Source organism: Parasteatoda tepidariorum, chromosome 7 (assembly GCF_043381705.1).
Source record: "Parasteatoda tepidariorum isolate YZ-2023 chromosome 7, CAS_Ptep_4.0, whole genome shotgun sequence".
Lineage (NCBI taxonomy): Eukaryota > Metazoa > Arthropoda > Arachnida > Araneae > Theridiidae > Parasteatoda > Parasteatoda tepidariorum.
The window spans coordinates 80,696,401-80,707,833 of record NC_092210.1 but is presented as its reverse complement, the minus strand read 5'-3'; positions in this window follow the sequence as shown (position 1 = coordinate 80,707,833).

Below are 11,433 nucleotides of genomic sequence, written 5' to 3'. Positions count from 1 at the left end.
TTGATAAATGTAAACTAATGCGAACCTTACAATTAAATTATTAATTCCTACGTATATTATTGGTTTAAGTTGTCGAAAATTAATATTTCAATTGTAAGGTTCGCATTAGCATACACTTATGAGAGACATGCATTTTTTAATAGTTTTTTTGAATATGGCTCTTTGAAGACGAAAAAGCTTAGATTTTCTTACAAAATGACTGATAACTAAAAAACTAATCCAAATTTTTGAAAAAGAAAAAAAAATACTTCTTCATTATGTCAGAACATGTGCCTGGGCGAGGCTTCTGGGGCGATATATTGTGATTACAGACAGACACACACACAGCCGCGTTTATTATTATGTATAGATTATCGATAAGATAACTTAACATTAAGACTCCTAGTGTAATGAATTTATTTTATTTACAATTAAAATTTAGGGAGCCTTTTAATTTATTTTACTTACCATGAGAGCCAACCATTGTAAAACAAACTGCGAAAGCTGTTCTTTAGGGCTGGCGAACAATCGTCAAAAGGGGGTAGCAGTAAAGAATAAAATTCAAAACAATGTTTCGAAAGTAGTGTAAAATAGAAAAAAAAATATTTTTATTCAGTGCATTACTTTTGAAAGACGCGGAGAATGATTGATTGATTGAATGTAGGGTTTAATGGCACAATGTCCAAGCTGCGCCAAACAATCGGTTTCAAAATGAATCAAAGGTCAAAAGCGTCCTGCTATTTTTTCCTTAATAAAACTTTACACAACTTGTGGAGAAGGGGGTTTTAGTAGAGATGGAAGTGAAAATGATGTTCCTAACGCATTTCGTATTAGGTCGACCAAACATAAAATTATTTTCTCTTTTTTATTATACTTTTTTAAAATCAGTTTTTCAATTTAATGAAAAGGTGAAGTTTTCGATTTTTGCGTATGAGGGTCAGAACTGTTTTAATCTTGTATTGCAATTCAACAAATGGCATCAGTTAAATCTATGCACTCTGATTAGAACAACAGTAATAGAAAATTCAGTTGACGAAAAATTCTTTCTGTTGATATTATGGCAGGGTACAATTTAAATGTGTCGGGATAGCTTGATCGGTAGAGCGCTGGCCCCATTTCCGAGAGTTCCTGGGTTCGAACCCCGCCGGCCGAAGACTCCCAGTGTAATAAAGTGACTAATGCACGTTAAATTAAGTCCTCCATAACAAATCAATACCTCTGGGGGTACTGGATTGGAGATCGATCGTTGTCTGATTCAGGTCAAAATTACGATCTGTGGAGGAATGTATGAATGGGTCCGCCCTATAAACGGGTGTGACGTATGGTGTGCCAGAAGTCGAATTCTTGCCAATAGATGGCACTACTGAAAAACAAGAAACGCACACTCGGCCTTAAATTTGCTCGGTTTCACCAAGCAAGCTTGCCTGTGTGACAAGTGGCATTAGAAGCAACAACACAATTTAAACTTTTATTCTTATACAACACACAGGTGAAATTAAAGTTTAATCAAACTACCTCATCCAAAAATGGTCAAAACCTTTATTTAACGTATGATAATATCTTGATAAATTATGCTTTATTATATGGTTGTTTCTCGACATGAGCTTCTTACGAGATTTGGACAGATAGCGCACTGTTAATTTGAATAAGAAAAGTATGCAACGGGCTGCTTTTCATTTAAAAAATTTGCTTTCAATACTAAACTGTAATTAATAAAACACTTAAAATATAAAAAAATGGATTCTTGAAATACGCTCATTTTAATAGCTAATTGAATNTGCCTCTGAAATCAGAGGTACATTGTGCCTTTCATTTTTAAAGGTACGTTGTGCCCTTAAAATTCAGAGGCACAAATGATCCAAATGTGCCTCTGAAATCAGAGGTACAGTTTTTAGAGTGTACTATTATCGATAAGCTAACTTAACATTAAGACTCCTTGTGCAATCAATTTATTTTATTTGCAATTAAAATCTAGGGATTCTTTTAATTTATTTTACTTACCATGAGAGTCAACCATTGTAAAACAAACTGCGAAAGCTGTTCTTGGGGGCTGACGAACAATTATCAAAAGGGGGTGGCAGTAAAGAATAAAATTCAAAACAATGTTTCAAAAGTAGTGTAAAATAGAAAAAAAAATATTTTATTCAGTGCATTACTTTCGAAAGACGCGGAGAATGATTGATTGATTGAATGTAGGGTTTAATGGCACTATGTCCACAGAAGGGCAAGCTGCGCCAAACAATTGGTTTCAAAATGAATCGAAGGTCAAAAGCATCCTGGTATTTTTTTCTTACTGAAACTTTACACAACGTAGAGAGAGGTGGAGAAAGAGGTTTTAAGTAGAGATAGAAGTGAAAATGATGTTCCTAACGCATTTCGTATTAGGTCGACCAAAAATAAAATTATTTTCTCCTTTTTATGATCATACTTTTTTAAAATCAAGTTTTTCAATTTCATGAAGAGGTAAAGTTTTCGAACTGAGATTTTTCAAACCGATCAGGGTCAAACGGGTCAGAACCGATTTAATCTTGTATTGTAATTCAGCAAAAAGCATCAGTTAAATCTATTCACCCTGATTAGAACAACAGTAATAGAAAATCTACCTCATCCAAAAATGGTCAAAACCTTGATTTAACGTATGATAATAAGTCGATAAATTATGCTTTACTCTATGCTTGTTTCTCGACATGAGCTTCTTATGAGATTTGAACAGATAGCGCACTGTTAATTTGAATAAAAAATTGTATGCAACGGGCTGCTTTTCATTTAAAAAATTTCCTTTCAATACTAAACTGTAATTAATCAAAAACTTAAAATATAAAAAAAATTAATTCGCGAAATACGCTCATTTTAATATCTAATTGAATGGAATACAGAGTGAAAAACCCCAATTGCTTTTATGCTAAGCAAAAGTCTAATAATTAGTTAGAAACACATAAGTGGAGACATTTACCAATTTTTTGTACTTACTGTATTCTGTGTTTGTATTTATTTGTTACTCATTTTGTTAAGGTGAAAATTCGAAAAGCAACAGGGGTTTCAGAAAACATTGATTACTGAACAGTCCGAGGATTTCTCCCCAAAAGTTAAAAAGTATCAAACGTTTTGTAATATAAAAAGTAATTTTTTTTCAGTACACAAGTTATTTTTTAATAAATTATGAACAAATACACTTAGAGCTAAATGCAGCCTTTTTAATTTTCAGCATGTTCTGTCATTTACAAATAAATTATTCAAATTAAAAATTACTTCAGAATAAACTAATTTCATCAACACGGTTCTTTTTTTTTTACAGGAGTACACTTAACTTTGCTTTAACGAATCAATGTACTTCTTCTGTAATACTGAAATTTTTAATAACGAAATACAGAGAAAAATAAATGAGGTAAAAATATTTTACATTTCTCAACAAAAAAAAAATATCCACTATGTTTCAAAATTATTCCGAAAGTTGGGCGATTGCCCCCTTAAAAAATATTTTTAGATTTCTTGTCAAAACTGATGTAAAATATACACATTTTATGCCAACACGTTATCAAACTCTAATGGATGATAATAATGGAGAAGAGCGTGATTAAAATTATCAAATACGTAAAGTTATAACAGTTTTAAAAAAATAGTCCTTTCAAATTTTTATTTTTTAAGGATAATTTTACTAATTTTGTTCAAATTTTATATCTTTATACTTAAAACTACATAGTTTAAAATTATATAAGAAAAAAGTCATTTCTTTTTTATGTTAGCGAAATTTAACTGATAGGTTTCTTTTTCTCCAAAGGAGATAGTGCAGAATCTATATAGTAAATAAAAAAACTCTATTCTCAGTTCGATTGCTATTCCAATTAATTTTTTAAATAATTTAATCACAAGAACTATGCACACCGTGAAAAAAAATCCTTCAAATTTACCTTTATGTTTTCATGAAATTTAGCTTTTCAACAAAAATGCTTGTTTTTTCTCGGATAAGGACATATAATAGTTCGGAAATATAGTATTTTTTTCCTATGTTTTAAATTTCGTTTTTATCCGCTGAGGTCAATTTTGTAAATAAATAAATACAATAAATAAATACAAAATCTCTTTCGTAAGTATAAACAAATGCTCCTTCCAAGCTTTTTTTTTTTTTTTTAAAGGAAAAAAAAAAGAATTGAAGAATAGGAGAAGCCCTAAAGTCATGTGTTACACTTTTACGAGTTTAATATTTTTTTTTACAATATCCATCTACATTTAACTAACTTTTTCTTAAAAAAGAAACTGATTATGAAAAGAATTGATACGAAAAAACTAATAATAGTGGGAAAAAATGGCGGTTTCATCCCGGAATCAGTTTTTCGAAGTATTAAAAAAAACTATCTGTAGTAAAAATGCTAAAGAATTAAAAAAAAAAAAATTCTGTTTTTCTCCCTTCACGAATTAATTGTCGGTTTGGTGTTTAAGATTCCAACTAAAGTTAGAATGTATTTCTCTTTCAGAAGTATAAAATCTTGTTACTAAAAAAGTTTTTCTCGGGATTTCCATTCAGAGAAATTCAAACCTAAAGGGAAAAAGTATTATTCTGACAATTAAAGTAATTACAGACTTTTTGAAAGTGTAAAACGTTGCCTTAACGATCGTTTTTTAATTTTATGCAAAAGCATTACTGAAATTAAAAGCGAACTGCTGATTGTATTTCTAAATGAATTAAGAGTATCCAATTTACTTGAAATGTAAAATTACCGTGGTTATAATTTTGAAAACAGCTTAGGGTGTTCTTAACAAGAATCGTAAAGAAAATTGTTACATAAAGAATAGAATAGACTGTTTAAAATGTTCTGTTGAACTCCTTACAAATTTAAATAATAATATTTCATATGAAACAATTGGGTTTACAGAATAAATAGAAAGAAAGTACAATTTTTAAAAAAAAAATTGTATTTAGGGTAATATTTTTTCTAAATTATTCGATTCAAACAGAACAGTTCAGAAACCAAACCATGTTTTTTGCATTACATCAAGATTATATATTTAATTGTGAATAACAGTTCAGAAACCAAACCATGTTTTTTGCATTACAACAAGATTATATATTTAATTGTGAATAACAGTTCAGAAACCAAACCATGTTTTTTGCATTACATCAAGATTATATATTTAATTGTGAATAAAACTATTTGTATGTATTTGCATTCGATGCAAAGATATTTTTGGCTTAGATACATATTACAATTTTTTTACCTAAAATATTAATTAACGCGCAAGGTAAAATGATGGAACTGTCCCATTACATTCTGTCGAAAGAGCATATTTTTTCCCCCAATTTTATTAAAAATTTTATTTGCCGAAACTTTTATCCTATAGACTGGCAGCTTCAAAGCTGTCCAAAAAAAGAAAGACATCGGATTCGGTTATTACATTAGGTGAAGTTTCTCTGGAATCTTGGTTTCTTATTGCACTCCAAAACCCTGTAAACTCTTTCACTACTGCTACATTTCGTTTTGTTTGTTTACTAACCAAAAGATACACACATTACACCGAAGTTGCATAATTTATTGATGAACTGTTTCAACTTCACAAATATGAACATTTGATTTCATTTTCTTTTTAGTTCGAAAGCAACGTTACTCACCAGAAAAAAACTTCATAAAAATGATAAAATGTCATATATATTTTTATTAAGAAAAATGCTTCAAAAGGATTATGATTAATTAATTTTATTTTGGCGTATAATATATACACTGAGGAAAAGAATTAAAAGGAGGAATGGTTACTTTTTTGAAAGAACAAAATAAATAACGCCTATACGCAAAAAAGGAATCAGATGATAGCTAAGCTCCCCGCAGAAACCTCTACTACACACTGGCGCTGTGATCGCGTTTGTGTAGAGGTACCTCATTTGCTCCTCGAAACTTGTTGCGTAAGAAAGTTTTGAAGTATCGTAACTTAGCCCTAGTTATGTTTATTGAATTTCTTTATTTACCCATTTAGTCAGTCGTTATCCTTAAGACGATGCCACAAGATGATGGATAGACTCTAGGTGGGCCCATCACAAAAATATACCTGTTGTAGGGACCTCAGGGTTTCGAATGTGGTGTCATTCTGTGGTAACTGTTCACAGAGAAGAAAACAGTGGTCCTCCAACTTGGTCTAGGCAGCGAAAAAGGCAACAACTCCGGCAGAAGACCGTTATTTGAGACTTACGTTGGCCAAAAAGGATAGGTCCCCGACAGCAACACAACTGTCTCTCAACCTGTACAATGTAACTGGAACATCCATTACACAGATAACAGTCACCCAGACAATAAATGTCTATATGCTAGTTTTCTGCATCACTTTGATAGTGAGTCACACAAAGCACTGTCTAGCATGTTGCAAAAAACAACTGTTTTGGACAGAGAATGATTGGGGGCGTGTTTTCTTCAATGACGTAGCGATTAAGTTTGGACAACAACTCGAGGCGTGTTCCCCTCTGTAGACAATCCGAAAGTCAATATCGGCCCCTCTAACATTGTCGAAAAGGACCATTGTGTTCGAGATAGTCTGATCGTCTAGGCAGACTCATGGCAGCATTCTAACAGGTTACTTGCAATTCCTTGCACCCTATGTTAGACTTTTCTGCGGATCATATCACAAACTTAAAACAACACTTCTGCACTCACTTCTCATGTTATTTGAATGAAAAGTTAGTGCAGAAGTGTCGTTTTAAGTTTGAACCTGCGATATAAGCCAGATTTCATTTTTATGGACGATAATACTAACCCACACTGGAATCAGTTGTTGGACGAAAACCTCCAATCGGGGAAAATCAACGATAGCAGTGACTGCGATGTCCCTTGAACTTAATCCCATCGAACACATATGGCACTCAATTGCAGCTCTAAACTAGACCCGATCACAATCGATGAGCTGAAGGGTGCTTCGATGCAAGATTGGATGTAGTTGCCATGAGAATTGATGAGGACCCTGGTAAGCTGTATGAAACGCAAATGCGAGAGTTGAGTAGCTGTTAAAAGCGATCGTGCACTCTATTAGATCTGTTTTTATCTGACTGCCATCTGTTGTACGGGAAAAGTGACAAGTTTCCTTATTCTCAGTACAAGTGCCCATTTCGGTTTTCTCGTACATTGTTCTTATATCGGATGATATTTTGGCAGATTTGGTTTTATTTGCTCTAATGGTTTTTTATTATTGCCTTAAAAAATGTCTTTTTAACTATTTTTACAAGTGAATTTAGAATAGTTAAAGTAGATTATTAAAACGAAAAAATAAATGTATTCCCACAGTATTGAAATTTCGCCGGGTATTACCTTTCCAAAACCTAATAAGTAATGTCTAGGAGTAAATATTTGTTTCATTTCATTTTTGTAAATTTCAACACTCTCTTATGTTGTAACTTTCTAACTACATTAAGTGCAGGAGTTACTCTTGAGCGATTAACTTAATATATTTTGTGTAAATTAAAATTATGTGTTTAAAATAACATAAAATTACATATCAACATACATGGGTTTCAAGACTTAACTAGCACATCATTTTAATCGTCCATCTCTTTTTTATTATGATGATGTAAGCATTTAAAATAAATTTGCAAAAAAATCTGAATAATTTAAAAAAAAATTTCTTTAACTCTTACCCTCTTCAACCAATTTGTATGTAAGTTTCTCAACACAGCTTAGTAATTTTATTAAATAATTTGAGGACGAATCTACTTTTTGTGAGAAAAAATCTAAACAAGTGACTTAAATCAGGGATAAAAATTTAAGAAAAAAAACCTTAACATAAACTGCATGGGCATGAAGTCGGCTGCTTTTGTAAAGCATCAGTTCCAGTATTCAGAGCAACAGTTTTTATGTTTACATCAATCAATGAACTTAGTATTCATGTAACATCTTTTTAACTCAAATTAAACTCGAAGACGAACCCCTAAGCAAACGGTATCGCATTTTGTTTTCTGTGTATTTTTTTTATTTCCATTTCCCTTAATTTTCCGAATCGTTTTACCGAATTAAATACTGACTCAATCTCTTTTTCTCTAGAATCTCTTTTCTCATTTCAACTGTTTAGTGTTTAAAGAAGGAAAGAGATCTTCTCTTTTAATTGTTCAGTGTTATCTCTTTCTCTTACCGAAATTGAAAGCAAGAGGCAAACGGATTTTTTAAAAAAAAAAATCTCAACATAAAAAAAGCTCCTTCTTTTGTTACGCCAAGCAATTTTGTACAAACATTGGCAGGAAAAGCTCATTCGAATGTTTTTCAAACCAGCCTTTCTGCTCTGAAATGGAGATAGGTTGCACCATTTTTTTTTTAAACCTCTCTATCAATTCTGTGTACAACCGTAGATAAAGCTTGCATTTCCAGTAAATTCCAATAATGAGGAATTTTACGCTTCGAACATTTTTTTTTCCTTTAAACAATTTTAATATTCTTTTTTTCTCCTTTTTTTTCTATTTAAGGCTGAGCAGGGGTGTATGAAGAACTCTTTAGAGAATGACGACTCTCTTGTTGCTGAAATGAGAGTTTATTCTACTTAGAGCTTTCTCATCTTGTTGGCGCTCTTTTAATTTTCCGCCACATTGAAAACAGGAGAAGTGGAAATTGTCGGGTTCAATTCAGTGGTATATCAGGCGTAAATAAGGAAAAGAGACTTTTATTTTTTTTTAAGCCATAGCATTGGCTGATTAATTCACAGAAATCTACCAGGCACTTTCTGAAAAAAAAATGGGCACAATTTTTTAATTGCTTAAGCTTTGTTTAAATTAAATCTATGATTTATAGTTAATGAATTTTAACTTGATATTTTTATCACTATCATACATATGGTCATACCCTACCACTGTCGTGCATATAAAACTACAAAATAAAAAACAATTTTCATATATATTATCGTTTTTACCTGTTGTGCTTTTTAAATCTGTTTGGCGAAATATTCTTTTATATATATATAATACAAAAATTATAAATACTTCTGTATTAATACACCTTAAAAACTCTTTCGTTTTCATTAAATGTCTTTGGTAAAGAATAGGTGTAGAAATTCTATTTTGGGAATTTAAGGCTGAAAGCATACCATTGAATTATAATTAGATTTATATTTCAAAGGAGGAGTTATTTTTAGAATCTTGTCCCTCTTTCACTTCCATATTAGGAAGCATTAAATGATTTTCCATAATGCGTAGAAGTTACAAGGTATGTACGACTGGATCCTGTTTACATCAAAATCTGTAAGTATTTAATGCGGGACCGATGGTTTTCGCATGTCTCTTGCTGAATAACGTGTTCCAATAAACATCTGCCGCAACCATCCGGAGATTTGTCCATACCCCCTCCCTTGTGGAGTGGGGATGTGAACTGTTATAACCACTAGCCTATCTTTAAATAAACCTTTTTATAACGTATCATGGCTTTGACTGCATTATTAAAGATGAATACAACAATGATAACAGGGATGTTGCCCTGTTATTATATATAATAAATAAATAAATACAAGAAAACACTAAGAAAGTTAAGATGAANTCATAAGAAATTATTTTCTTAATTACCTATGACTAGAGTTCTTAAAAAATCTAAAAATTATTAAAGCACGAGGCATCAAAATTTTGCGCATTAGGATTCCAAAAAGGAAAGATAGCAAACTCAGTCGACACTATTGGTTAAAATTTCGTCAAAGCTCTGCTTATTTCTCGGTACAAAAATAATGTTAACTGTATTAAGCTATGCTTCGTTTAATTCTTTTTTTATCAACCGATAGACATGCTACTACACCAAAACTACACGAATCATTGTGTAAATTTTTTAACTCTTTAAATATCTATAAATGTAACTTTATTTTTAGTTTACTTGCAAAATATTTAATGAGAAATTTATTTCTTGCTAAGAAAACTGGCATTTTATCGAAAAATAAACAATTTATTTGACATATAATGACACAAGTTACACGATAAATGTACCGTGTGCAACTATCCAAATTCTTAAAATGTGATTTTTTCATGAAATGTAGGTCTATTTAACTCTAATTTTGCACATAATTGATATTACTGTTCAGTTAATTTTAAAAGCAATAAAAAAAATACATAATTCAGAAACCTTGCCTTTTATTAAAGATACCGTTTAAGATCTCCTGGATGTATTGCATATAGATTCCATGGTTAAATACTTTTTTAAATTTTTTTTTCTAAATTTCAGCTTTATTACCCATATGCTACTAACCTAAACTTCAGTTAGATATAGAAAAATTGCTTACTCACGAATTGACACGTGGGCAACAAATCAAAAAAGTGGCCCGATTCGATCTGAAAACTGATTCTCGTCAAATAACGATTTCGTAAAAGCATGGAACTCGTTTTCACCCAACTTTTTTCTTTAAAAGAGTCACGCATAATGCTGAATGACAACACAGACCTCCACCTTTTTGACATAAGGTATGTTACTGCTAATAAGTACAGAGAGAAAATGTTTTAGCCTTGTGTTAGCTAGTCTCGGGGTGTTTTCGGTCCGGGATTAATATTCAAAGTTGATAACGCGCCGAGTCAACTATTTATAACTTATGTACCCGCAGAAAGATTTTCAATAATAAATTAATTACTAGTTGAAACCAACTGTACAACTATTCCTTTCTAGTCAGTATTAATAATTAACTACAAAGAATTTACAACTCAATAGTGGAAGCAACTAGTTTACATTAACAACTTACTGCAATTGATTGAATGATAAGAGTCAAGTGATATAGTTCAACCTCTAGCTTTTACATCTGTATGACTCCACTCTCCAGGTCATATCATCTACCGTACGATATTTATTTCGATATTTGATGTTGTTTAAAGATTCTAATCAAATTTTTGAACAATTATAAATTTAATTGCAAAAAGGCTCCTTCAAATGTGCAAACGTTGACAGCTGTGTTTTTATGACATGAGCCAAATGTGGCTATTACTTTTGAAAAGTTTCTTTTTCTAATTTAAGCATTGGCATTAAAACTAATGATTACAGTTTTAAAGATTTTAACAACACAAAATAATACATTTCAATTATAAATTATATTCAATTATTTAAAGTAATACCCAAAATTCAAATCAAAATTTACGAGATATTTTTGTTTAAATCCAAGTATTGGAAGACGAAATATTTCAAATTTGCCATTTAAATAATGACATAAACTAATTTATTTATTTTTCTTAATGTTCAAATCAGAATTAAAAATTCTTACGACACTCTTTTTAATTGAATACTTTTATATAGCAAACAAAAACAGGAGAACAAAAAATTGAATCATTTGTTTTGATATCTTTTCTTATAAAGAAAAAAATCAAAAAAAAAATATTCTTAGTCATAAAAACGTTTCATGAGCTTCCATTTCTTTTATCTAGAATGTTTTGAAAAAAAAGAATGAAGAATAAAAGCTTACATCAGCGCAAGACTTTGTTCGAGGAAAAAAATTGTTTTAATTAAATTCTCTCTTGGCTGAATACGTATAAAAAATGAT